The 27,144-nt window shown below is 41.6% G+C and overlaps 9 non-coding genes across 9 annotated transcripts; 6 read left to right on the forward strand and 3 right to left on the reverse strand.

Annotated features, from left to right (window-relative positions):
- Window positions 1-150: 150 nt before the first annotated feature.
- LOC131705448 (small nucleolar RNA U3) lies at window positions 151-363 on the reverse strand. Its single transcript, XR_009310404.1, has one exon. It is a non-coding gene; the product is annotated as a small nucleolar RNA U3 (small nucleolar RNA).
- A 139-nt stretch (window positions 364-502) lies between these two features.
- Window positions 503-575, forward strand: trnav-uac (transfer RNA valine (anticodon UAC)). Its single transcript has one exon. It is a non-coding gene; the product is annotated as a tRNA-Val (tRNA).
- Window positions 576-1,203: 628 nt separating this feature from the next.
- trnaw-cca (transfer RNA tryptophan (anticodon CCA)) lies at window positions 1,204-1,275 on the forward strand. The gene has a single exon. It is a non-coding gene; the product is annotated as a tRNA-Trp (tRNA).
- Window positions 1,276-2,910: 1,635 nt separating this feature from the next.
- On the forward strand, window positions 2,911-2,984 carry trnan-guu (transfer RNA asparagine (anticodon GUU)). Its single transcript has one exon. It is a non-coding gene; the product is annotated as a tRNA-Asn (tRNA).
- A 134-nt stretch (window positions 2,985-3,118) lies between these two features.
- On the reverse strand, window positions 3,119-3,191 carry trnaf-gaa (transfer RNA phenylalanine (anticodon GAA)). Its single transcript has one exon. It is a non-coding gene; the product is annotated as a tRNA-Phe (tRNA).
- Window positions 3,192-4,492: 1,301 nt separating this feature from the next.
- On the reverse strand, window positions 4,493-4,705 carry LOC131705447 (small nucleolar RNA U3). The gene has a single exon (XR_009310403.1). It is a non-coding gene; the product is annotated as a small nucleolar RNA U3 (small nucleolar RNA).
- A 139-nt stretch (window positions 4,706-4,844) lies between these two features.
- trnav-uac (transfer RNA valine (anticodon UAC)) lies at window positions 4,845-4,917 on the forward strand. The gene has a single exon. It is a non-coding gene; the product is annotated as a tRNA-Val (tRNA).
- Window positions 4,918-8,156: 3,239 nt separating this feature from the next.
- trnan-guu (transfer RNA asparagine (anticodon GUU)) lies at window positions 8,157-8,230 on the forward strand. The gene has a single exon. It is a non-coding gene; the product is annotated as a tRNA-Asn (tRNA).
- Window positions 8,231-9,587: 1,357 nt separating this feature from the next.
- Window positions 9,588-9,661, forward strand: trnan-guu (transfer RNA asparagine (anticodon GUU)). The gene has a single exon. It is a non-coding gene; the product is annotated as a tRNA-Asn (tRNA).
- Window positions 9,662-27,144: the final 17,483 nt, after the last annotated feature.

The raw sequence follows: 27,144 nt of genomic DNA on the forward strand, positions 1-27,144 counted from the left end.
AATATCGTTATAACTATAAACGATGCACGCATTTTACAATAGCAATTGCTATATGACAACGACCAAAAAGTAATTTTGTTGCAATACTGTATACAGTGTGAACAGAATCGGATATTGCTCTGTTGCCTCGAAGAAACATCTACATTTTGTATTTAAAAAGGACGTCCAACGTGAAGCTCGATCCCAAAAGAGAGCGGAATGTTCATCAATGATCAAGAACAGCTACAGTGAAGTAGCATTCAAGTCCCGCTTCGCGCTCAGAAGAAAACACTGTAACTCCTCATTATGGTTAGCGAGACCAGACACTAGAAACGCATTTCACTAGAAACAAACTATAGAAATGATCCCTGAAAGTATAGTCTTAACAAATATGTGGGTAAAACAACTTCCCTACTCCCGGCATGACGGTGTCTGATTCGGTTTCCTTTCTAGTATCACACTTGTTCATAGTAATGTTAATAATTGCCAATGCGTTTCAAACACAAAATTCACATTCTGACAAGGTTCCATAGTGTAGTGGTTATCACGTCTGCTTTACACGCAGAAGGCCCTGGGTTCAATCCCCAGTGGAACCACTTCTGTTTGTTTTTACAATATGACTCCCTGGTCAAGACAAGGTAGTTCTGGGTTTGGCCGATCATTAGACTGCGGATGTAAGGTCTCTGGTCCCATCGTAGAAGCAAGATAGTTTATTCACAAAAAATACATACACTTTTATTTATGTTTCTTTTGTTGGTAAATTAACCCAATACATTATTGCATTCTGTCACGTCATTAGATGAGCAAAGCCCCTTTGTGCCAGTGCGCATTCAGAGGAGACGCGCTGAGAAAATCCGTCATCTGTGTCACTCAGTACTGCCAGCTTTCCCTCGTTGGTGATATATTGGTCAGCATAGCTGCTTTCCAAGTAATTGACCCAAGACGATTCCCAGCCAGTACAACTGTGTTTATGCCCACGTTTCAAATAATAAACATTATAAAAGCAAATCGCATTGTTTTATGTTTTCTTTACTTTTAAGCTGAGAATCAAACACACTTCCGACAACTTCATAGCCCTGCTGACTACGAACAAATATTGAGTCGGCTGTTTCCCATGACCCTGGTGATACCGAGTGTTTTAATAGTATCAGCGTCGGCATTACCATGTGTTTGGCATGCTTGCTGTGCACTCTAGCATTGCATAACAAAAATGCACTACGGCAGGAATTCGTGGCGCAACGGTAGCGCGTCTGACTCCAGATCAGAAGGTTGCGTGTTCAAATCACGTCGAGGTCAAAGCCTTCTTTGTTTCTATTCCACACCATTTAATTTTGTAATGTGTTTGCAAATACTAGTTTGGAAGAATTTAATGTACAACAAGTAATAATTGATACCTTTAAGCTGAACAGGCATTTAAGAATTAACAACGAAGACATAAAAAGGGACACAACGCCAACAGAGTTCAAGCCCATCACCTTAACCACTTGGCCACGACTACTTGGTGCAACGTGCCAAGATCTATAAACACAGACCACATATATCACAGACCAATAACAAATACACACACACTGTTTTAAATAAAACTGACGAAACCATAATCCCTGGTTTAGGAGGCCAGTGCCTTATCCTTTAGGTGACTTCCAGATGGATAGCAGTCAGCGAGACAATACACGACCAGAGGAATAAATGTGTTCATTTTACTATAAAGATTGTTTCAATGAAATCAACAGCTGATACCAAACTCTTGTCAGCACTCAATACCATTTTAATTTCTTTTTTAAATCGGACTAAAATAGCGTTCCTAACACAGATTGTATTTTTGTTGTAAACAGACTACTTGTTGAAGTCACTGGAAAATACTGTGTGTCCAAACATGTATTTAACTTGATTGTTTTAATATTCCAAATAACATATTACTTTGAAAAACATCTCCGTCGGCCACTGGATCGTGGTCTCAGGCTGGGATACGGACCATTGAGAACAGTATAAACGATGTATGACTGGAAGTAGCTTACATGAGAAATGCTCTCGTTATACATGAGAAATGCTCTCGTTAAACATGCTAGGATGATCGACTTCGGCATTCTCCAACTGCTGTTTACATTTTCTAACACGTTATGAGAACGAATACAAAGTTTGACCCTTTCCTTGTATGTGGGGGTAAGCACAAGTTATTTTCAGATGTAATGTCTTTATTTAAGCTCAATCAAGTCCTGCGTAGTGCAAATCACATTACTATATTTTTTATATTAGTCAAGTCCTATTGAAAGAGTTCTTAAATAGTTTCAACATTATCAATGATCAATTTGAAATTTGCTTATTGATTTAAACCAGTATGAGATGCACACTCAAAATGTGTCCCCTTCCTTCAACAACCCCCTGACTGAAGATTGGAGTGGTCATCACTAGCAGCCAGCAGGTGCCCGAAAACAACACTCATTGTCAGCTCGGTGCTGAGAAGTGGCAAGCTCTACTTCATTAATATGATACAATGACTGGGCAACAACGAGGTGTTACATTAACAATACCAACTAACTTGAGACAGCCAAGACGTTGAAGTATACCTTGAGTCTGTCATGTGATGCAATAACAGGTTTTAGCATTTTTGCATTTCCTGCTTCGTCAAACAAGCTCGAGCCACAGCACACAGCGCTGATGCATCGGAACAGAGGTGGATTTTAAAGCGACTGAATCAACGAGCTGAGACTACTTTTTGAAGAAACTGAAAACATACCTCTCGTCGAAAAATGTGCTATTTAGTTAATTTATTTATTTATTGAATTTGCAAATGGCAGACTACATACATGGGAATAAATATAAAAGGCTTGAAGTTTGCTTACATTGGGTTGCATACATTTAATTGTGATTACAGACTTTTCTGCCGTGTTGCTTTCTTCTTAGATGTGGTCTCAGGTTCGGTGGAGCCGATTGGTCTCTGTGGCGCAATTGGTTAGCGCGTTCGGCTGTTAACCGAAAGGTTGGTGGTTCAAGCCCACCCAGGGACGATGTTTTTGCATTTCTTAATCACATTAGAAAATGGCACTCTGATACGTTGTTATTTCTTCCAATTACACAGAACAAAAAAAACCGCTCTATTTTTCAGTTCAAAATAATACAAAACAAAAATAGTCTTGCTATTTGCCGAAACCCGGGATCGAACCAGGGACCTTTAGATCTTCAGTCTAACGCGCTCCCAACTGAGCTATTTCGGCTTGACAAGACTTGCGTTTTTTGTCACCCCAGTAAACCTGTGTATTATGAGAAACGTTCAACAGCTCGGCAACACAATAGAATCCGATGCCTTTACAAATGCGTTTCGAAACACTTAAGTTTTCTCCCAGATGCGGTTTTCAGCCGAAACGGGGGGATAAAACTGCCTATGATCAAAGTGGGCAGAAAAGTTGCATACTTTGCATACCGTATTGGGAGAAAAGAAAACGGATCATCAAATTGATCAATGCTAATGTTAAAACAATTTAAGAACACTTTACATAGGCCTTAACTAATATAAAAATATAGTAATGTGATTTGCATTACGCAGGACTAGATTGAGCTTAAATAAAGACATTACATCTGAAAATAAATTGTGCTTACCCCCACTTACAAGGAAAGTGTCCAACTTTGTATTCGTACTCATAACGTGTTATAACATGTAAACAGCAATTGGAGAATGCCGATGTCGATCATCCTAGCATGTTAAACGCGGGCATTTCTGATGTAAGCTACTTCCACTAATAGATCGTTTATACTGTTCTCAAAGGTCCGCATCCCAGCCTGAGACCACGATCCAGTGGCCGACGGCGATGTTATTCAATTTAATATATTATTTTTAATATTAAAACAAGTTAAATACATGTTTGGGCAAAATATTCTTCATTGACTTCAACGAGTAGTCTGTTTACAACCAAATGCAATCTGTGTTAGGAACGCTATTTTAGTCTGATTTAAAATGGAAATTAAAATGGTATTGAGTTCTGACAAGAGTTTGGTATCAGCTGTTGATTTCCTTGAAACAATCTTTTATAGTAAAATGAACACATTTATTCCTTTTAAAAATAAATAAAATTGAACTGTCAGAGTGGGATTTGAACCGACACCTCCACTTGGAGACCAGAACACAGAAATCTTTGGAAAGACAGAGTCCTTAAGTCTAGCGCCTTAGACCACTCGACCATCCTGACAAACTACGTTCATTACAGCAGAAAACCGCATTATTTATTTCAGCACAGCCTAAGGTTGTCATATCAAGGCCCGATCGGGTTTATTACACACATACCAACTGTTGCTCCATGAATGATGTAATGACAAGTGTTAAAAGAGAAACGGTTTGAAGCCAACCCACAAAAGTAAGACTATTTATTTCAATATCGTTATAACTATAAACGATGCACGCATTTTACAATAGCAATTGCTATATGACAACGACCAAAAAGTAATTTTGTTGCAATACTGTATACAGTGTGAACAGAATCGGATATTGCTCTGTTGCCTCGAAGAAACATCTACATTTTGTATTTAAAAAGGACGTCCAACGTGAAGCTCGATCCCAAAAGAGAGCGGAATGTTCATCAATGATCAAGAACAGCTACAGTGAAGTAGCATTCAAGACCCGCTTCGCGCTCAGAAGAAAACACTGTTACTCCTCGTTATGGTTAGCGAGACCAGACACTAGAAACGCATTTCACTAGAAACAAACTATAGAAATGATCCCTGAAAGTATAGTCTTAACAAATATGAGGGTAAAACAACGTCCCCACTCCCGGCATGATGGTGTCTGATTCGGTTTCATTTCTAGTATCACACTTGGTCATAGTAATGTTAATAATTGCCAATGCGTTTCAAACACAAAATTCACATTCTGACAAGGTTCCATAGTGTAGTGGTTATCACGTCTGCTTTACACGCAGAAGGCCCTGGGTTCGATCCCCAGTGGAACCACTTCAGTTTGTTTTTACAATATGACTCCCTGGTCAAGACAAGGTAGTTCTGGGTTTGGCCGATCATTAGATTGCGGATGTAAGGTCTCTGGTCCCATCGTAGAAGCAAGATAGTTTATTCACAAAAAATACATACACTGTTATTTATGTTTCTTCTGTTGGTAAATTAACACAATACATTATTGCATTCTGTCACGTCATTAGATGAGCAAAGCCCCTTTGTGCCAGTGCGCATTCAGAGGAGACGCGCTGAGAGAATCCGTCTTCTGTGTCACTCAGTACTGCCAGCTTTCCCTCGTTGGTGATATATTGGTCAGCATAGCTGCTTTCCAAGTAATTGACCCGAGACGATTCCCAGCCAGTACAACTGTGTTTATGCCCACGTTTCAAATAATAAACATTATAAAAGCAAATCGCATTGTTTTATGTTTTCTTTACTTTTAAGCTGAGAAACAAACACACTTCCGACAACTTCATAGCCCTGCTGACTACGAACAAATATTGAGTCGGCTGTTTCCCATGACCCTGGTGATACCGAGTGTTTTCCTAGTATCAGCATCGGAATTAGCATGTGTTTGGCATGCTTGCTGTGCACTCTAGCATTGCATAACAAGCATGCACTACGGCAGCACTTTGTGGCGCAACGGTAGCGCGTCTGATTCCAGATCAGAAGGTTGCGTGTTCAAATCACGTCGAGGTCAAAGCCTTTTTTGTTTCTATTCCACACCATTTAATTTTTTAATGTGTTTGCAAATACTAGTTTGGAAGAATCTAAAGTACAGCAAGTAATAATTGATACCTTTAAGCTTGAGAGACATTTAAGAATTAACAACGAAGACATAAAAAGGGACACGACACCAACAGAGTTCAAGCCCATCACCTTAACCACTTGGCCACGACTACTTGGTGCAACGTGCCAAGATCTATAAAAACAGACCACATATATCACAGACCAAGAACAAATACACACACACACTTTTAAATAAAACTGACGAAACCATAATCCCTGGTTTCGGAGGCCAGTGCCTTATCCTTTAGGTGACTTTCAGATGGATAGCAGTCAGCGAGACAATACACGACCAGAGGAATAAATGTGTTCATTTTACTATAAAGATTGTTTCAATGAAATCAACAGCTGATACCAAACTCTTGTCAGCACTCAGTACCATTTTAATTTCCATTTTAAATCGGACTAAAATAGCGTTCCTAACACAGATTGCATTTTTGTTGTAAACAGACTACTTGTTGAAGTCACTGAAATATTGCGTCCAAACATGTGTTATTTAACTTGACTGTTTTAATATTCCAAATAACATATTACTTTGAAAAACATCTCCGTTGGCCACTGGATCGTGGTCTCAGGATCTATTACTGGAAGTAGCTTACATGAGAAATGCCCTCGTTTAACATGCTAGGATGGTCGACTTCGGCATTCTCCAACTGCTGTTTACATTTTCTAACACGTTATGAGGACGAATACAAAGTTTGACAATTTCCTTGTAAGTGGCGATAAGCACAATTCTTTTCAACGTCCTGTCCCTGCCTATTGGCTGAGCGTCGCAGAACAAGCAGGGGTGGCACTTTCAAATATCAAACTGTACAGTCAGACGCGGAGCATTTAGCTTGTTTGTTTTTACGCTACTGACTGTCTCTGTTGAACCGAATACTGTTTTGTTTTTAGCCTTATTTTTATTTTCATCGGCAGACGCGCTCTGGATGCAAGTACAGTGCTGACATGTCATTTCCTAAAATAATATTAACCGAGGTTTCGGGTAAATATATAAAGAAAAAAGGGAGTGTATATTTTACCACTAGTACAACAAGACCATGTACGGAATTAAAATGAATGGACTATAGAATAGTCTTTTTGGGGTTTTTTTTGGAACAATTTAAATGGGTTAAAAGCAAACAAGATTATCCATAAACTAACGTTAACAGAAAATAAATATAAAAAGAGAATTTCGACAAAAGCTAAAACACCACACGAACACTTGTCATGTGACACATTCTATATTGGCTTGCTAGCTTGCAATTGGCTGCTAGTCCACTGAGCGCTGGTTTAACATGTACAGGTGTTATATACCAGCGCCAGTAGGCACTGAGCGCTTTTCACCTCCAGCGACAGTGTGTCACTGACGCTGGCCTGCGTATCGGGTGCCAGGTGTGCGGAGGCACATCCAGTCACTGTGCTTCACATCACTCCCAGCTTCGGGTGCATAATGACGTTTTTAGTAATGCCACTTTCTTACGGACAGTAGTCAGGGTGATGATAGAAGACCAGAGCCAATAAACCTGTTATTTGCTTGTCCTTTCACTACCATATTCTACTGTGCTTGTTCAGAATACACGTGAATCCTGAAAACATCTCGTTAATATATAAACAAAGCCAACAGTCACTTTATTGATCACCCTGTGGATTAACCGCTATTGGAACACAGATGATTGTGTTAAAGATGTTAATAGTCTTTCTATGTACACGTTTTAGAGCTCAGCGTTTCTTGAGGCAGTTCAAGCGCTGCACTTTCAGGCAGCCAGTTCCAGTGTTTGCCTTTTGGACTTACTCTGGAAGGAATACAAAAAAAAAAAAAAAAAACATTTGTTGATAACCGCATTTGGGAGAAAACTTAACAGTTTCGAAACGCATTATTATTATTATTATTATTATTATTATTATTATTATTATTATTATTATTATTATTAAGCCATTGTAAAAGCAGGTCATTTTATATTTAAGCCTGTGCTCTTATCTCAAACCATAGCACTTCTGTGGTGAAACTTATAATTCTAGGGGAATTAGCTCAAATGGTAGAGCGCTCGCTTAGCATGCGAGAAGTAGCGGGGTCGATGCCCGCATTCTCCAAATAATTTTAATGTATTTGCGTATTTAGTCCCAACGCATTATAGAGATAAATACAAAGTGTGACAATTCTTTGTAACAGAGTCGCCCGCCCTACATGTGTATTTTAATGCACAGTCTGCTAATTTGTAATATTCCCCAGGCTGAAAAACTGCATTGCGCCCTCCATCGTATGCCTTCCGAGAAGCACAAAGGGAGATTTTTTATATATTTTTTTTAACAATGGAAGAGTTTGTGTTATTTGGGAATAATTATAAATGGCTTGAAGTTTGCTTGCATTGTTTTGAATACATGTAATTGTGATTACACTTTCCTGCCGTTGCTTTCTTGATGAGGTCTCAGTTTAATAATCACTCCCGTATGCTTTGAACTCCAATCGGTTGGTCTCTGTGGCGCAATCGGTTAGCACGTTCGGCTGTTAACCGAAAGGTTGGTGGTTCAAGCCCACCCAGGGACGAAGCTTTTTGCATTTCTTAATCACTTTAGAAAATGGCACTCTGATACGTTGTTATTTCTTCCAATTACACTGAAAAAAAAAGTGTTCTGATTTTTATTTCAAAATAATACAAAACACATATATTCTTGCATGACTTGCGCAGGGTCACACAATGATCGAACCAGGGACCTTTAGATCTTCAGTTTAACGCTCTCCCAGCTGAGCTATTTCGGCTTGACAAGCTTCCTTTTTGAGATAACATTCTTTTTTAGAACAGCTTTAATATAATTAAGTACATTTCTAAACAATCCGCTAGTAACATATATAATCTCAAAGCGCTATAATTTATTTATGGAGATTGAAGATCCTTTTTGATTCACATTGTAATAGTTTTTGATCGAGATTACCACCATTCCGATCTTGAAATATGTTTTTGTATGCTACAAAATTTAAGAAGGCAGTGTATATTTTAGCACTACTACAAGACCATGTACGGAATTAAAACGAATGGACTAAAGAATGGTAATTGTTTTCTAACAGTTTAATTGGATTAAAGCAAACAAGATTATCCATGAACTAATGTTCACAGAAAATGAACATAAAAAGAGAATATTGACAAAAGCTGCCGCTAAGCACTGTGGTTGAAAGTGAAAACGTAACCGCCTAACATTTTTTCCACTAGAAAGCAGAATTGCAGAAACGTTAATCTGTTAACGCTACTCTCGAGAGACTGCGGTTGCAGAGACACACAGTTCGTTTTTAATAAAACATTGATGAAACCACAATCCCTGGTTTAGGAGGCCAGTGCCTTATCCTTTAAGTGACTGCGGCACTTTCATATGGATAGTAGTCAGCGTGACAATACACGACCAGAGGGAAGAAAGCAGTGGTTTCCCTGTCATTCCATTGCCATATTACATTGTGCATGTTCAGAATATGCGGGAATCCTGAAAACAGCATTGTAATATGTGAACAAATCAATCACTGAATTTAATTAACACATGGATTAACCGCTATTAAGTGTTACATTTTTTAATTAACTTGCAAAGCAAACATTTTAGAGTGACTTGTCAGCACTGTGCTTGCATCCAGAGCGCGTCTGCAGATGAAAATAAAAATACGGCTAAAAACAAAACAGTATTCGGTTCAACAGAGACAGTCAGTAGTTTAAAGACAAATAAGTTAAATGCTCCGTGTCTATCTGTGTAGTTTGAATTTTGAATGTGCTACCATAATGGATTACATAGACTTTCCTGCCCCGTGTTGCTTTCTTCTTAGATGTGGTCTCAGGTTCGGCTGAGTTCTGCTCCCTCGCTCACGTTCTGCAGCATCTCGCCTTGCTCATCACTCCCGTATGCTTTGGCGATTTAACAGTTTGGTCTCTGTGGCGCAATCGGTTAGCGCGTTCGGCTGTTAACCGAAAGGTTGGTGGTTCAAGCCCACCCAGGGACGGTGCTTTTCGCATTTCTTATATATATATATAAAAATATATTTTTGTGCAAATGATTCACATCACCTCACATTTAAAAGCCTTTTTTTGGGTTGGCTTCAATCCGTTTCTTTTTTTTACAGTTGTCATTACATCATTCATGGAGCAACAGTTGGTATGTGCGTAATAAACCCAATCGGGCCTTGGTATAAGCCTAGTCTGTGCTGAAATAAATAATGCATTTTTCTGGTGTAATAAATGTAGCTCGTCAGGATGGCCGAGTGGTCTAAGGCGCCAGACTCAAGGACTCTGTCTTTCCAAACCCTACTTCTGACAGTTCAATTTGGCTTATCTTTAAAAGCAATAAACGTGTTCATTTTACTATAAAAGAGTGTTTCAAGGAAATCAACAGCTGATACCAAACTCTTGTCAGCACTCAATACCATGTTCATTTCCATTTTAAATCCGAATAAAATAGCGTTCCTAACACAGATTGCATTTTTGTTGTAAACAGACTACTTGTTGAAGTCACTACTTGTTGAAGGAATTGTGGGAAATGTCGTTTTAAGACCTTGAAATATACCTTTGCTTCTATACCTGATCCCACATTTCCCACAATTATTTTCAACGTCCCGTCCCTGCCTATTGGCTGAGCGTCGCAGAGCATGCAGGGGCGGCGCATTTAAATTTCAAACTTGTACAGACAGACACGGAGTATTTCGCTTATTTGTTTTTAAGATACTGACTGTCTGTTGAACAATACAAACTAACTTGAGACAGCCAAGCCGTTAAAGCATACCTTAAGTCTGCCATGTGATGCAATAACAAGTATTGGCATTTTTGCATTGTCTGCTTCGTCAAACAAGCTCTAGCCACAGCACACAGCGCTGCTGCATCGGGACACAGAGGTGGATTTTAAAGCGACTGAATCAACGAGCTGAGACTACTTTTTGAAGAAATTGAAAACATACCTCTCGTCAAAATATTTGCTATTTAGTTAATTTATTTATTTTTTGAATTTGCAATTGGCAGACTACATTGCCGACAATCTGAATTTCTCATATCAAGTTGCGTTGTAGCCTATGAGAATCGCTGGCATAGCTCAAGGGGAATTAGCTCAAATGGTAGAGCGCTCGCTTAGCATGCGAGAAGTAGCGGGATCGATGCCCGCATTCTCCAAATAGTTTTAATGTATCTGCGTATTTAGTCCCAACGCATTATGGAGATAAATGCTTGCATTGGTTTGAATACATGGGGTAACCAGCTAAATGGTGGAGAAGAGAGAGAGAGAGAGAGAGACAGAGAGAGAGAGAGAGAGAGAGACGCGACCTGGGAAATGTTTGAGCTGATGTTTTTTTTTTTTTTTTTTTAGTAACCCAGCTAGCACAGGACGGCTAGTCGATTTGCTAGCGGAGCTTAGCATAGTTATACATAGCTGACTAGATCTCAAAAAGTGACTAACGTTACAAATATTGGTGTAGCCGTTTTATAAAAGCAATAAGTCACAGCCAAGGCGTTATTAGGTACGAGGCGCAGCCCAGTCTTTAATCTATTTTAATGCAACCATAAACTCTACTCCTTGTACCTGCTGTGCTCGACCCTGCCACTGCGTCATCTTCTTCAGTGGGCTCCCTAGGCTGAGGTGGCTGATTAACACTGGCATCCTGACGTCCCTCGCTCTCCCTACTACCAGCCGGCCTGCGGAACATGTCCGTTATTTTTGTGCATTTTGCGGCATCTGCCTCGAGAGACCGTTGCCGTTTGTCTCTATTCTTTTATGCACCACTCTTTCTTTTTCTCTCCATTTTTTACACTGACACTCATCCACTAGTGATGTGCAGTTCACGAACGAATCGTTCTTTCCGGTTCAAATAAACCTGCGTAAACAATCTTAATGCGGTCTACATTGATTGGTTTGTATCATTGAATCAGTGAATCAAATGAAAGAAATGAATCGATTCACCAAACTGAACTGAATCAAATGACTCGAGTCACAAAAAAGAATCAAACTGCCCATCACACTCATCCACTATCAATACAAGATGATCAAACGAAAGACGAAATCTGGCTGACCAATCACGTTCTAAGAAAATCCGGGCAAGTCCAATCAGGGAATGGCCACTCATTGCTCCCCCCCCCCCCTTAGATATTGCGATATTGGATCTACCCAATGACTGGTGTAGTAATGTGTGTGCGCGCGAGAGAGAGCGAGACTGCCAAGTTAATAACAGCGTAATTCTCAGCATGTAATGGGAAGGATAAAAAAAAAAAAAAAATATGACTCAAATGTAGACCAGCGGCCCACGCAGGTCCAAACAGACCGGCCCACCGGGGATTCTCCCGCACTTCCCGATGGCCAGTCCGCGCCTACTCCTCCTGGATGTGTTGCCTTAGTGTCAGGACTCTCTCTCTCTCTCTCTCTCTCTCTCTCTCTCTCTCTCTCTCTCTCTCTCTCTCTCTCTCTCGCTCTCTCTCTCTCTCTCTCGCTCTCTCGCTCTCTCGCTCTCTCGCTCTCTCGCTCTCTCTCTCTCTCTCTCTCTCTCTTATTATTATTATTATTATTTATTTCTTAGCAGACGCCCTTATCCAGGGCGACTTACAATCGCAAGCAAATACAAATACATTCAAGTGTTACAATATAAGTCATACAATAAGAACAAGAAATACAATAATTCTCAAGTGTGACAAACCACAATTCAATAATACAGCAGATAATAGTGAAAGTTACATCAGGATATGATTAAGTAGTGATAGTTACATCAGGATATGATTAAGTACAAAATACTACAGATTAAACACTTGGGAGATTACAATATTCTGAGGTACAGGATTAAATGCAGTAAAATAGGGGGCAGATAAGAGCAAAATAAAGCATATTTAAATGAAGGGTGATAGTGTCCCAGGATACAACAGAGGAGTTCTACAGGTGCTGTTTGAAGAGGTGAGTCTTAAGGAGGCGCCGGAATGTGGTCAGGGACTGGGCAGTCCTGACATCTGTAGGAAGGTCGTTCCACCACTGCGGAGCAAGGGTGGAGAAGGAGCGGGCTCGGGAGGCAGGGGAGCGTAGCGGAGGTAGAGCCAGTCTTCTAGTGCAGGCGGAGCGGAGAGATCGAGTGGGGGTGTAGGGAGAGATGAGGGTCTGGAGGTAGCTGGGTGCAGTCTGATCAAGGCATCTGTAGGCTAGTACAAGAGTCTTGAACTGGATGCGAGCGGTGATCGGGAGCCAGTGGAGCGAGCGGAGTAGTGGAGTAGCGTGGGCGAAGCGAGGTAGAGAGAACACCAGGCGAGCAGCAGAGTTCTGGATGAGCTGGAGCGGACGGGTGGCGGACGCAGGGAGGCCAGCCAGGAGGGAGTTGCAGTAGTCTAGGCGGGAGAGTACCAGGGCCTGGACCAGGAGCTGGGTAGCATAGTTGGTGAGGAAGGGTCGGATTCTTCGGATGTTGCTCAGGAAGAATCTGCAAGTGCGTGCCAGAGTGGAGATGTGCTGGGAATAAGAGAGGCAGGGGTCCAGGGTGACTCCAAGGTTTTTAGCTGAGGAAGAGGGAGAGAGTGTGGTAGATTCCAGAGGAACAGAGATAGAGAGATCAGAGGAGGGGGAGGAGGAGGGAAAGAAAAGGAGGTCAGATTTAGAGAGGTTGAGTTTGAGGTGATGCGAGCGCATCCAGGAGGAAATAGCAGACAGACAGGTAGAGATACGGGAGGAGATGGTGGAGTCAGAGGTGGGGAAGGAGAGGAAAATCTGAGCATCATCAGCATAGAAATGGTATGAGAAACCATAGGATGCGATGAGGGGGCCCAGGGAGCGGGTGTAGAGAGAGAACAGGAGAGGACCCAAGACTGACCCTTGGGGGACTCCAGTCAAGAGAGGGTGAGGTGTGGAGGTTGCTCCACGCCAGGTTACCTGGTAAGTGCGGTTGGAGAGGTAGGAGGAGAACCAGGCCAGAGCAGTGCCAGAGATCCCCAGGTCAGCAAGAGATGATAGTAGAATAGAGTGATCAACAGTGTCAAAGGCAGCAGAGAGGTCGAGGAGAATTAGGACAGAGGAGAGAGAGGCAGCTCGGGCACACTTAAGTGAGTTGGTGACAGAGAGAAGGGCGGTTTCAGTGGAGTGAGCAGAGCGGAAGCCAGATTGGAGAGGGTCAAGCAGAGAGTGGTTGGACAGGAAAGCAGAGAGCTGGCGGTGTACAGTCCGCTCGAGGGTTTTGGAGAGGAAGGGTAGGAGGGAGACAGGACGGTAGCTCTGGAGGGAGGTGGGGTCGAGGGTAGGTTTTTTGAGGAGGGGAGTGATAGAGGCTTTTTTGAAGGCAGAGGGGAAGATGCCAGAAAGTAGAGAGGTGTTGAGGAGGGAGGAGATGAAGGGGAGTAGAGCAGGAGCAGCAGCTTGAAAGAGGTGAGTGGGGAGGGGGTCCAAGGCACACGTGGTGGGTTTGTGACCCTGGAGCAGGGAGGAGAGGTCAGAGTCTGAGAGGGGCAAGAAGGTGGAGAGGGAGGGCGAGTTAGTAGGGGATGTAGTGGGTGTAGGGGTTGGAGCAGGAGGGGGTGCGGGGGAGGGAGAGGTGTTAAAGAGTTTGCGGATATCTGAGATTTTAGAAGAGAAGAAGGAGGCAAAGTCGTCAGGGGAGATAGAGGAGGGAGGAGGAGGGGGGGGAGGGTTTAGGAGGGAGGAGAAGGTAGAGAATAGTTTACGTGGGTTGTTAGTGGAGGCTTGGATTACAGATTGGAAATAAGCACATTTAGCAGAGGAGAGAGTAGAGGAGAAGGAGGAGAGAAGAGTGCGGTAAAGGTCTAGGGCAGCAGGGAGTTTGGTTCTCTTCCATTTCTTTTCAGCAGATCGCAGTGTGATTCTTGCCGAGCGGAGCACAGAGGAGAGCCAGGGATGGGGAGGGGAGGGGCGAGCGGGTCGGGAGGTGAGGGGACAGAGGGAGTCGAGGGAGGAGGTGAGTGAGGAGAAGAGGGTGGAGGTAGCAGAGTCTACGGATAGTTGTGAAAAGGAGTCGATAGGAGGGAGGTGAGAGAGAGCAGTGGAGGCAAGGACAGAGGGGGAGAGAGAGCGGAGGTTACGGCGAGAGGTGACAGTGGGGGTAGGAGGAGCAGGGAGAGGGGGGAGAGACAGAGAAAAAGAGATGAAATAGTGATCAGAGAGGTCCAGGGGGGTGACAGAGAGGTTGGAGGGGCAGCAGGCCCTGGAGAAGGTGAGGTCCAGTTGACGGCCAGCTTTGTGGGTAGGAGGGGACGGAGAGAGACAGAAGTCGAAGGAGTGAAGGAGAGGGAGGAATCCAGCAGAGTGGCTGGGGTTGGAGAGATGGATGTTGAAGTCACCCAACAGGACAGTCGGGGTAGACAGAGAGGGGAGGGAGGAGAGTAGATAGTCGAGTTCATCCAGAAAGTGAGTGAGAGGCCCAGGGGGGCGGTACAAAACAATGAGCAGGAGTTGACAGGGAGAGGTTAGTTGGACTGCATGAAATTCAAAGGTACACTCTCTAATTTTTTTAAAAAATAAGATACGATACTACAGGATTAAATACAGTAAAATCGGGAGCAGATAAGTGCAAGTTAAAGTGCATTAAGGGCAGAGTGCTATATTGTCCACAAGGGGAGAGCTGAGTTTTACAGGTCCTGTCTGAAGAGGTGTGTCTTGAGGAGGTGCCAGAAGGTGGTCAGGGACTGGGCAGTCCTGACATCTATAGGAAGGTCGATCCTCCACTGCGGGGCGAGGGTGGAATCTGCAGTATCAGTAGTGTATCCTACAGATGTCAGGACTGCCCAGTCCCTGACCACATTCCGGCGCATTTAAATGTGCTTTATTTTGCTCTTATCTGCATTTAATCCTGTACTTCAGAATACTGTAATCTGTCAAGTGTTTAACCTGTAGTATTTTGTATTTAATCATATCCTGATGTAACTATCACTATTTAATCATATCCTGATGTAACTATCACTATTATCTGCTGTATTATTGAATTATGGTTTGTCACACTTGAACAAAGGTTATTGTATTTCTTGCTCTTATTGTATTACTTGTATTGCAACACTTGAAATGTATTTGCTTACGATTGTAAGTTGCCCTGGATAAGGGCGTCTGCTAAGAAATAAATAATAATAATAATAATAATAATAATAATAATAATAATAATAATAATAATAATAATAATAATAATAATAATAGTTACTTTGAAAGACACTAAACCAGAGTTTAAAGCATTCGTTATTTAAACCAAAACCAGTGTATAAAGTGTTTTTGTAAGACAAATAAAACACAAATGCACCGAGATTTGAACAGCTCGCTAGATTCAGAGTGCTAACCATTACACCATGAAACCACCCATACAGTTCCCCCATTGCAGGGACTCTCGTCAATGTTTCGTCAAAACACCAAACAGCACAAACTGCACTACACTCTGTGACCACAAGAGGGAGAGAGAGAGAGCGTAATAAAATGATGCTCTTTAATCCAGAGCAGTGGTTCTTAACCTGGGGTCCTCAGAGACAGTCCAGGAGGTCCACAGGAAAAAAACTTGAAACTTTTCACTCAACATTAGTAATGTGCAAAATCAAAATGTTTGCTTCTTGAATTGATTTGATTTCACAAAGTTTATGATGGATCTGTTAACCTGCAGCTCTGATTTTAATATTTTACAATTAATAATTATTTATACTGTGTAACAAAGCTACATAATCACAGCCGTGGCTAAGATGAATGGTTTGAGAGAAGGGAGAAGAGAGAGAAATAGCTGTGTTTGTACAAACTCAACACAAAGAAAACTATATTCTATTTTTTCGTTTTGCTTGCAAGATCAACTTTTTTCAGTTTTTTTTCTGAATGGCAAAGAAACTGCATCAGCTGAAAATGAGTTTAAACATAAGAGCACTGCTTTATAGCCCTGTGAGTTTAACAAGTTGTCTGAATTTAACCTGTCTGGTCAGGCTCTGAAATGGATGGAGTCTGACTTGTTAGATAGAAAACAAAGTGTTAAAATAAGCAATAGTGAATCAGCGTTTAGGATCTGTACTATGGGGGTCCCACAGGGATCTATATTTGGGCCTTTGTTATTTAGTCTCTACATTAATGATCTACCTTTGGTCTGTCCAGAAGATCAACCACAAGAGGAGACTGTAGTGTCTTGACATCACACTACGTTTGCACAAACAGCTTGCTCAATTAAGGGTGCCATGTTCTGGAATACGCTACCAGACTTTATGAAAAGTATATCAGACTACAAGAGTTTTTTTTTTTTAATAGAACTGAAAAAATGGTTGAAACAGGACCAACTTTGTGACCATGTCTAGTCCCCCTCCATTTGTTGACATTAAATAATAATAATTTAATGTTTGAGAGCTGCCCTTCATGGCAACAGAATCCACAACAACAATGACTTTTATCAGCATCTTCATCTGGGCACTTGTCATCTGCATTCAGGGTAAGAATCATTTAGAAAAACACTTTCATCAATTTGTGGGGCTATTCTTAATATATAAGTGTAAAACAGGGGCAAACTAATGGAAAATAAATTAAACTTCAATAGAAAAGGCTTTCATTTAAATGGGTTTTCATTAGTTAATTCACTGATGTACTATATTGTCACAGACTCCCCACTAATTTAGTCTCATTCCAAATGAAAGAAAGCTGGTTTTTCCAATCTTTCTCAAAACAACATGTCAATACAAGAGCCATGTGTTTCTCAGTGAGCTGGAATCGCCATGGCAATGGAGTGTGATCAGTCACTGTGTGCACCCTTTCACAAACATCAAACAAAATCAATCAATAAAGAAATCAATACACGAGTGTGATGGAAATATAATGAGTTCTGGTTGTAAATCTCCCTCTTGACCTGTGAGGATACAAAGTAGCGAAAGGGAAAGGCTTTGGACGGGTTGGCCTGACAGTTCATTCCCTGGGTCGGGAAGTCAATCAGCCTGGAAAAAGACGAGACTCCAGTGCGGGAATGTATTGACCTGGAAGGTAAACGAGGTAGCAGCTGCAGGCAATAGAATCAGCTGCAATCGTTTACCAAGGGGTCATGCATAACCGCATAAAAGGGGCTGGAGAATCTTTTCCTTCGTTTTTGGTTTTGAAATAGACCCAGAAGGACCCGTGCACTGTGTATTAAGAATATCGTGAGTTTTTGTTTTGTTTGTCTTGTCTATAATTGCTATTTGTGTGTTTATAGACAGCTAACACGTTCTGGAGCTGTTAGTAAGAGCCAGCACTGAACCCGGAACAGCACTGCACTATTTGTCACTCTTTAACCTGTATCACCCACCACGAGCACTACAGCACGCACCCAGGACTGATGACTGTGGTTGTATATTGTGGGAGAGATGCTGTGTTTATTGTTTAGGGCTGCAATCCCTGTTACTGTACTCCGTGTTTTACGCATCGCTTATTATTTGGTCACCAGACCTGGATTATAACTAAAAATAAAACGTATATTTTTCCATACCGGATTACAAATCTCGTCCGTTTATTCCTGCACTGCATCACCTCTGCACCTGTTCATAATCAGCAACCACTTTGCCACAAGGAGTTTGATACCTTTTCCCCTGGCTTGTTAAATATCATTCTGATTGACATAATGAAAACGCACTCCTAGCAGCTTGCTCAAGGTACATCTTGAAAAGGCCTGTGAAAGACAGTGAAGTAGATGTCCAATTTATAACAGTAAGAAGCAGTCAAAATGTGACCAATGAAAAGAAAAATGACAGGTCCATTACTTCTACAGCAGCAGCAGCAGCACGTGGGAAGGTATACCACTAGGGGTAGGGCACTACATACCCTTTAATACACAATAGCATTGAAATGATGACAGAAACAGAAATATTACTGTCAGTTTAGACAAACAGATCAGTTATATTAGACAGCAGTGATATACTGAGAGCTTTGACTGGGGGAAAAATAGAAGAAAACAGTCAAAGTGAACCCGACCCTATCAATCGCACTGGTGCTCACTCACGGCTCAGATCTCCTCTATCTGTGACAGCAGCAGCAGCAGCAGGATTTGTAGAAAGGAAGCTGCTTTGTATACCGGTGCCTGCCTCACTGCTCCAAACACTTTGAGACACACAGTATTGATGAGTCACTGCTCAGCCCTTTCAGAGTCACTGAAACACACAGTACAATGATGCCATTGCTTCTACTGCTGGGGACACGGGGGCTCTTTGCTCAAGGTGATAATTAAATAGTTATTTATAAATCTGAAAGCTTGACTGGAGTTCATTTTAAACAGAACTTTTCATTGAAGTAAATCTGTCTAGCCGCTTCTGTACATTTTGTTTGTATTCTAACACAACACTATTTAATTTGACTCTTGCATTATTATTTTATAATCATTTTTTGTTGTATTTTTTCTCCAGAGTCCAGTGCAGACGTTGTTCTGACTCCGTCTCCAGCAGCTCAGTCTGTTCTCCAGGACACACGGTCTCTATCCGCTGTACAGCCAGCAGCTTTGTTAGTACCAGCTCCATCCACTGGTACCTGCAGAAACCTGGAGAAGCTCCCAAACTCCTGATTTATTCTACTTCTAACCGTCACTCTGGGACTCCAGCTCCATTCAGTGGCAGTGGATCAGGGACACAGTTTACACTGAGCATCAGTGGAGTGCAGGCTGAAGATGCAGGAGATTATTACTGTCAGCAGGGCAATAGCTACACATTCACACAGTGATACACGTCCGTACAAAAACCTCCCTCAGCTCTGCAGGAACTGCTCTGGCTCATAGACAGTAACCACAGGGGCTGAGGCTGAGAGCAGCTGCAGAGCTGCTACAGTCGGACTGCACAGAGCTGGGTTTGATTAGGCTGTGTCAGTGGTATAGCCTGGATTCAAACCAGCGCTCTCCGGGCTATAGGGCACAGCCTGCACTCCGGCACAGTGCCTTTGCTGAATGCTCCACTCAGGAGCCCCTGAATTTTATGATTTTTAGAAGATTTTTTTTTTAATTTTATTAAGTAAGCAATATTAATAAAATCATTTCAGTATGAATGTAAAATGTTATTTAATGACAGTGATGACATTTGAATGTGTCCAACGTGAAAGGTCATTTAAAGAAAGACCAGGTCAATGATCTAGTCTTAGAGCCCACCGTGGGGGACATTAGTGCTGCTATTACTTAACAATGTGAGGAAGTAAACAAGAATCTATTTGCTTTACTTCATTCTTTTTCTTGTTTTCATCATTTAAAAACCTGCATACAGAAGAGATGTGTTCATACTCAGAAAAGTAGTCCAAAGAGTTTGATGATAAAAGCAGCATTTTAATGACAAAGAGCAATTAATTTGACCTCCGAGAGACACACAGCAGATATTAATAGTGACCACAAGAGGGAGCCAGAGCACCACTGCTGTCCATAATGTAACAACACAGTAATAAGACTATTGAAATAGGCAGTAGCAGTTACCTCCCCAGTCAGCCCAGTTCTCCCATTGTTAACACAAGGCTCCTCACACCCAGTCATCTAAACATTCCAGTGTGGGTCTGTGTCTGGAGGAAGGAGCTGCTCACAGTGATGCATGCAGGGAAACACTGACTCTAAAATCTCAACCTGCAACTTCCACCCCTGACACTTCTAGTATATTTGTTGTCTTACATTTGATTTCTATAAGAATCCAGACTGACGCAGATAGTCAAAGTAAACAGCTTTTATTTCCCTAATCAAATACAGCTCATCGCTTAGCTTGTCCCCTGCTTGTTGTGTTATCTGGTTTTACACTTTGAATTTGCACAGGGTGGGGCTAGCAGCAACACACAGTCTAAAAGCGCATCTACATTTACTCTATTACAGCTGCCTTGTGCCATTCTATGCAAAATAATTAACAATAGCAGTTTATTTCCTCCTTCAAAGGGTTTACCAGGAGAGCTGCTCTATGATACAGCTGTAGCTCATAGCAATCGATGGAGCTGAATTCAGCATTCCTGGACTTCCAATAAGAGCATTTACACTGTGTCCTAAATTTGCATTGCGCATTTTACTTTGTAGTTTGGACATATCATTTTTTAATAGCTCTATTTATATAAAAAAAACAGTGTTGAACATGAGCACTCAGATTCTGATCCAATCAGAAATGATCTCTTTCGTATTACAATGTGAGTGTGTGTCTCAGTCACGTCAAGTCATACAAACAGCATTTCAAGAGGAGCGAAGCGATAAAAAAAGGCGCCAAGTTAGAAGCAAAAATTATGTGAATCTTGGGCCCCAGCACCTTTCCAAGTGTGCCTTTTTGCTTGACAAGATTGGCCTAATTGCTTCTCCTAACTTGGATTTTTGCATTTGAGATCACCCCTTTAAACAGCTGTTTGTCTAACTTGTTTTTTTACATTGACAATGTTTTTGTCATGGGATATATTTAATATAGGGAGGCAATGGGTACCTATCTGTTATTAATACTAGCCCGATCAGCTAGATTAGGATAGGGAGATTGTAGAAGGTAACAGAGCTGTACATTTCTACGAGGAATCTGTGCACTCTGATTCTGGGGCCCTGTGCCGATCTCGGAAGGTTTGATCAGGAGAGTCAGCCTAGAACTTTTAGTCTTTTTCGAAAAACAGATTTAAGGGGTGGTGTAAAGTAGACAGAGATTGGGTGTTTGAAATACTATACCAGAGTTGCCAGGTCTGTGGTTTTCCCGCGGAATTGGGCTACTTTAAAAAGACAGCCGTGGGAAATATTTAGGAGTCGCTGGTTGCTACTTTTTGGGCTACTTTCAAGAGGTCTCGTGGTTTTTTGGGCTAGTTTACTTTATACATATAAAAAAGAATAACTTTATTAAAAATGAATAAACTTTTGCAGCCTACCCGCCGCAGTGCACACAAACTATGTAAAACTGTGTTTCCCAATAAAATAACATATTGCGCATGACCACAACCACCACTGCGCATGACCATGCGAGTGAACAGGCATGAGAGACGAACGATTGTGTTAATTGACAGTGAAAAGCAGCCATTTTAAGAAACAGGGTAGAAACATCGAAACCGCTAAAAAGCAGGAAAAATAAAGAAGTAATCTAAATACTGAAAAAATACTGCAAAGACTGAGAAAGAAAAAGGGTTACAAGAATGGATTAGCCGTGTACCTGGCGATGACTCAAAAGCAGCGTGTAGGTACTGTAAATGTGAAGTGCGAGCACATCACAGCGATCTGTTAGCTCACAGTAAGACAGAGAAACATATTAGAAATGCAGCTCCCTATTCAAATACAAGAAGCTTATTTGACACGGGATTTAAGAAACAAGTTGACAATTCCATTAAAATATGTGAGTTGAAGCTGGCAGCCCATATTGCTTGCCTTTCCAGCATCCTCACCGTAGATCATTTGGGATGCATAGTCAGGGAAGTTGTACAGAAGGATATTAGTCTTCATAGAACAAAATGCTCAGCACTTATAAAATGTGTCATCGGGCCCATTGTTCATCAGGAGATGCTTGAAGACATCGCCAAAGAGCCATACTCTCTAATTGTGGACGAAAGCACAGACATCAGTGCAAACAAGCAACTCTGTGTGGTGTTCAGGTACTTCAGCAGAAAACTTGATCGTATCGTGACATCGTTTGCCGGGATTGTTAGCTTGCCAGCCGGTGATTCTCACAGCATTGCAACAGCCTTGTTCAAATTCTTAAAGGAAAACAAACGAAGTGGAAAGATGCATTGGTCTGGCAACAGACGGTTGCAATACAATGTGTGGGAAAAATAATTCGGTACTAACAAAGTTAAGGGAGGTGAATCCAAAAATTGTGTACATCAAGTGTGTTTGTCATTCACTGCAGCTCTGTGCATCAAAAGCAATGGACGTACTTCCTCGAAACATCGAGTACATGGTATCACAGACGTACTCGTGGTTTTCCCACAGCACTCAGCGTCAAAAGAAGTACCGCGATCTCTATGCCACCATTAATGTTGGAGAAGCCCCGCTGAAGATTTTGCAGCTTTCTGACACAAGATGGCTTGCAATTAGCCAGTGTGTTGATCGAGTGCTTTCTCAGTACGAAGAGCTAAAGTTGCACTTTCAGCTTACAAAGGACACTGAAAGGAATTACAATGCTGAACTGCTGAACCAGATGCATTCAGACCGCGTAAACAGAATGTATCTGGTTTTTCTTCAGCCCCTCATCACTGAGGTCAACAGAATAAACAAACTGTTTCAGCTTGACAGTGCCAATCCAGCGAAACCTCTTGCTGATTTAATGACATTTTACCGCAGTTTGATCCAACGAATCATGAAACCTCACGATTTTCCAACATGGTCATCTGTAATGGATTTTGACATAACGTCCGACAGAAACAGCTTGCCACTTTCAGCAGTGGACTTCGGGATCAAGTTCCAGTTAGAACTGTCAGAATCAAAGATCGAACCTCAGAAAGCAGAGGATATCAAACGCAGATGCAGAGATTACATGTTCGAGTTTCTGAAAGAGATCAAACAAAGATTGCCTCCCAATATCCAGCAACTTGAGTCACTTACCGTTCTCAGCCCAACTGTTGTACTCAGTTCCAAAAAGCCACAGCTGGCAAATATATCATTTTTGCCGCTTTACAATGGAGATCTTGGCAAACTCGAACAGCAATGGCGAGCTTTGAACAATGTACACTGGGAGCACACTGAAGACAGCCAAATTAAAGAGTTCTGGGTTGAAGTGGCTAAACACTCCGATGCAGCTGGTGATAAAGATTTCACTGAACTTGGTCTTTTTGCCTTATCTCTTTTAGCCCTACCATTTAGCAATGCATCAGTGGAACGTGCTTTTTCACAAATGGCCCTAATCAAAACCAAACTAAGGACCCGCATGCAAGAGAAATTGTTGGAAAACATTCTTAGGGTCAGAGCATATATGCAGCGTAATAAGTGTTGCTGCAACCAATTTCAGCCATCCAAAGCAATGCTGTCACTGTTTACAGGCGACATATATGAAGCAAATAACGCAGAAGATGGTGCAGACTCAGAGGAGCTTTTTTGAAACTTATATATATATATATATATATATATATATATATATATATATATATAAAAGTAAAAATGTTTTATTTGGTACATACTTTTTTCTTTGTACATTTAAAATTGACTTGAGATACACCTGCGTGATGATAACAGCTGGCCCTTACACGAGGAGTTTGAAGGTAAGAGGTTAAAAATGTTTTTTATGTGTTATTTCAATGCATGGGGCATACTTTCAATTAACTTAACTTTTTTGTGTTTGCAAAAAAGAGCCAACAACTTGCCTTTTTTTAATTTGTTAGGTGTATTTAATTGATGTGGCTGTTTAATTGATTTAAATGATGTGATCATCTAATTAGATTGGTGGCATAACTTTAAAAGATTGAACTGTTTTCTTCTTTGGGAAACAGTAGCAGCATTGAAGGATAGGGCTACATGTTAATGGTAATAAGCTTGGTTTCAGTAAAAAAACAAAACAAATTAGGCTAGTTTTGGGCTAGTTTTGAAGTGACTTTGGGCTATAAACACTGTAGAAATCTGGCAACCCTGTACTATACAGAGTATAATGGTCCTGATCCCATTCTGGTTGCGAAGACCAGGGAGTCAAGTTGTTTATTGCTGAGGGGGGGGAGGGAGGGTTAGGTCGGTCAGGGTGTCTCGGCTCACCGCGCACCAGCAACCCCTGTAGTCTGGCCCGGCGCCTGCGGGCTTGCCTGTAAGCTGACCAAGAGCTGCGTTGTCCTCCGACGCTGTAGCTCTTGGGTGGCTGCATGGTGAGTCTGCAGTGTGAAAAAAGCGGTCGGCTTGACGGCACACGCTTCGGAGGACAGCGTGTGTTTATCTTCGCCCTCCTGAGTCAGCACAGGGGTGGTAGCGGTGAGCCGAGCGTAATGAAATAATTGGCCATTCCAAATTGGGAGAAAATAATAAATTATTGGCAACGACTAAGTTTATAAAAAAAAAATAAAAAAAGCTTGCCTATGTTGAGAGTAATTGAACATGCAAATGGGAAAGGCTTGCCTAGGTTGCAAGAGAACCCAGAGAGTCATTTGTTAGATTGGGTTGCAGGAGAAACCAGAGAGCAGTTGAATGCACAATAAGCTTGTCAAGGTTACAGGAGTTTTCTGGGAGTAATTGTGTGTACGATAACCTTGTTTGTTGATTGTAAATGAGAGAGTAATTGGAAATAAACTCATTGATTATATGTTGCATCACAGATCTGCTGTATAAAAATAGAATAAATGAATAAGAGTGATTGAATATTAACTCCAATATATCGGAGGACAAACCCACCGATTAGCAATAAAGATCATTTTAAATCTGTGTATTAGAAATAAATGAATAAGAGTGATTGAATATTAAGTCTAGTATATTGGCAGGGGGGGGGTAAGCCTGCCGATTCGGAATAAAGTCATATTCCCCAATAGATGTCATATTAACCCTGTAGACCCCAGATTAAATACAGAACCCTCCTGTAGATTCCTGAGAATTTTGACCAACAGTGGCGATTCCACCTAAGTTTGATTCAAATAAACATAACTAAAAAAAAACAAGTAAAATGTATAATTACAGGTTTTATTAATTCTAAACAGGACAAATTATTCTTTGAAACAACACCAGCCTTGACAGTTTGTGCAAAGCAGACAGCAGAGTGAAGAGATGGGTAAGACGAAAGGGCTTCCGGGTCGCGTCCGTCACTGAACAGAGACGAGAAGGAAGGAGGGGCTTCTGTTCCATTAACCAGTAAAATGAGAAAAGGCGGAAAAGAAGGCGGGGCTTCTAGTCCGGCAGCCAGTAAGAAGGCAGCTGCCATCCTGTTGGTCAGGAAAGAAGGAGCTCTCAGCCTAGCAGTCTAAAGGGGAGGAGCTACCGCCAGCCAAGTTACCAGAGAAGGAAGCGGAGCTCTCAGCCCAGCATTCTCAGGGGGAGGAGCTACCGCCAGCCCAGGAAGGGGGAATGGCAGTCATGTCAACCAGAGGGGGCGGAGCTATGGTTCCCACGGGGAGAGAAAGTGAGCCTGTCGGAGCGTCTGGAGCCGACAGCACCCCTGCCTGAGTGGCCGTTTGCCCCAGCAGCAGCAGAGTAGTGGCTGTTGTCACCACTAGCAGCAGTGTGGCCACTGCCACCACCACCGCCAGAGCGGGCGTTGCTGACCCTATGCCCTGCACTGCAGCCAGATGGGTTAGTGCTGCTACATGGGGACATGGGGCTTAAGAGAAAATGTGGTGGTTAAACGGGCGCCTTCTAACAGAAGCCCAGGGGGCAACAATAGGATAAAATTAGAGACAGCGGTTAGCAGACGGCAGGGCGTCCAGGTTAGAAAAGGCAGCCATGTCCGTCTGGTATTTGACAGGTGTCAGGGTCGGGGTTGGCTGGACTCTAACTTTCCCACCCCCCCCGCCCAGAGGTTAAACGTTATTAGGAGGGAAGTTAGCCTTTTCTGTCGGAACGGCTTTTGTGAAAGTGGGAGGAATATGATCAGGCTGTTGTCAAATGACTGGGCTTTTAAAAGAGAACCGAGTGCCAGTAAGTGCCAAAGTCATAGTCTTCAAAGTAAAGTGTCAAAATGCTTGAGTGATGTTATGGGAAACATATAAAAGTTCAAAATGTATGTGAATTGTTTTTGAAAAAAAAAAAAGTACCAGAAAACTCTGACTATTCAAAAAGGTCGCTGTAAGAGATAGCCGTCTCTTTTAAAGAAGAACATAACATTAAGTTTCATATTGCACACACTATAGCTTCTAGAGGGAGAGTGAATTAGAGGACTGGGAATGTTAATCAAATCTCTTAACTGTTTCATCGATTTTTACCTACATAATTGGGTACAATTTGGTTTCGACAAACAAACCTACAATAAATTGAACTGTGTTTGGGGTCTCAAGCTGTGTTGTACGGGCTGTGTGAGAATGGAGAGAAAGATGTCCAGCTGCATTCTGGGACTACAGGCTCTCACCACACAGACACACACACACACACACACACACACACTCATTTGAATGCCCACTTTTTAAATAATATACTTTGAAAACTTAGAAGTGATTAGGAAGAAAATAACATGAATTTGGTGATTGATTTTGCATAGAATTAATTAACACATGAAGCATTTTGTTATAAGAATCATTTAAATTGTTTATTTCTTACTTTTGATAAACAATGAAAGACCTTGGCTGTTAACTCAATCTGGTAGTTATGGACATGTTCATTAAATTACATTGAAGTTTTACCCAATTAGCCAAATTTGATAAATTACTGTGGATGGTCTTTAGGAGCAGGTCCATTACGATGTTTATCTACCAGTACCATTGAGAAAGATCCATGAGAATAAATGCAATTCATATTACAAAAATAAAAAGTAATCTGAACATTTGAAATGTAAGACACATTGACATTGTAATAAGAAAACAAGTTTTACTTTAACCATTAACTAATTAATGGCTTGTAGACTGAGATTATGGAAAAGCTAATGATTAAAAACTATTTACAAAAGGGGCCTTGGGCAGCAAATTTGACGGGACCACGTGAAATTATAGACACATGTGGCGAGGGGAATATTATGGTTTGTAAAAACAAGGAAACAGCCGACA

This window comes from Acipenser ruthenus, chromosome 35, assembly GCF_902713425.1.
Source record: "Acipenser ruthenus chromosome 35, fAciRut3.2 maternal haplotype, whole genome shotgun sequence".
NCBI lineage: Eukaryota > Metazoa > Chordata > Actinopteri > Acipenseriformes > Acipenseridae > Acipenser > Acipenser ruthenus.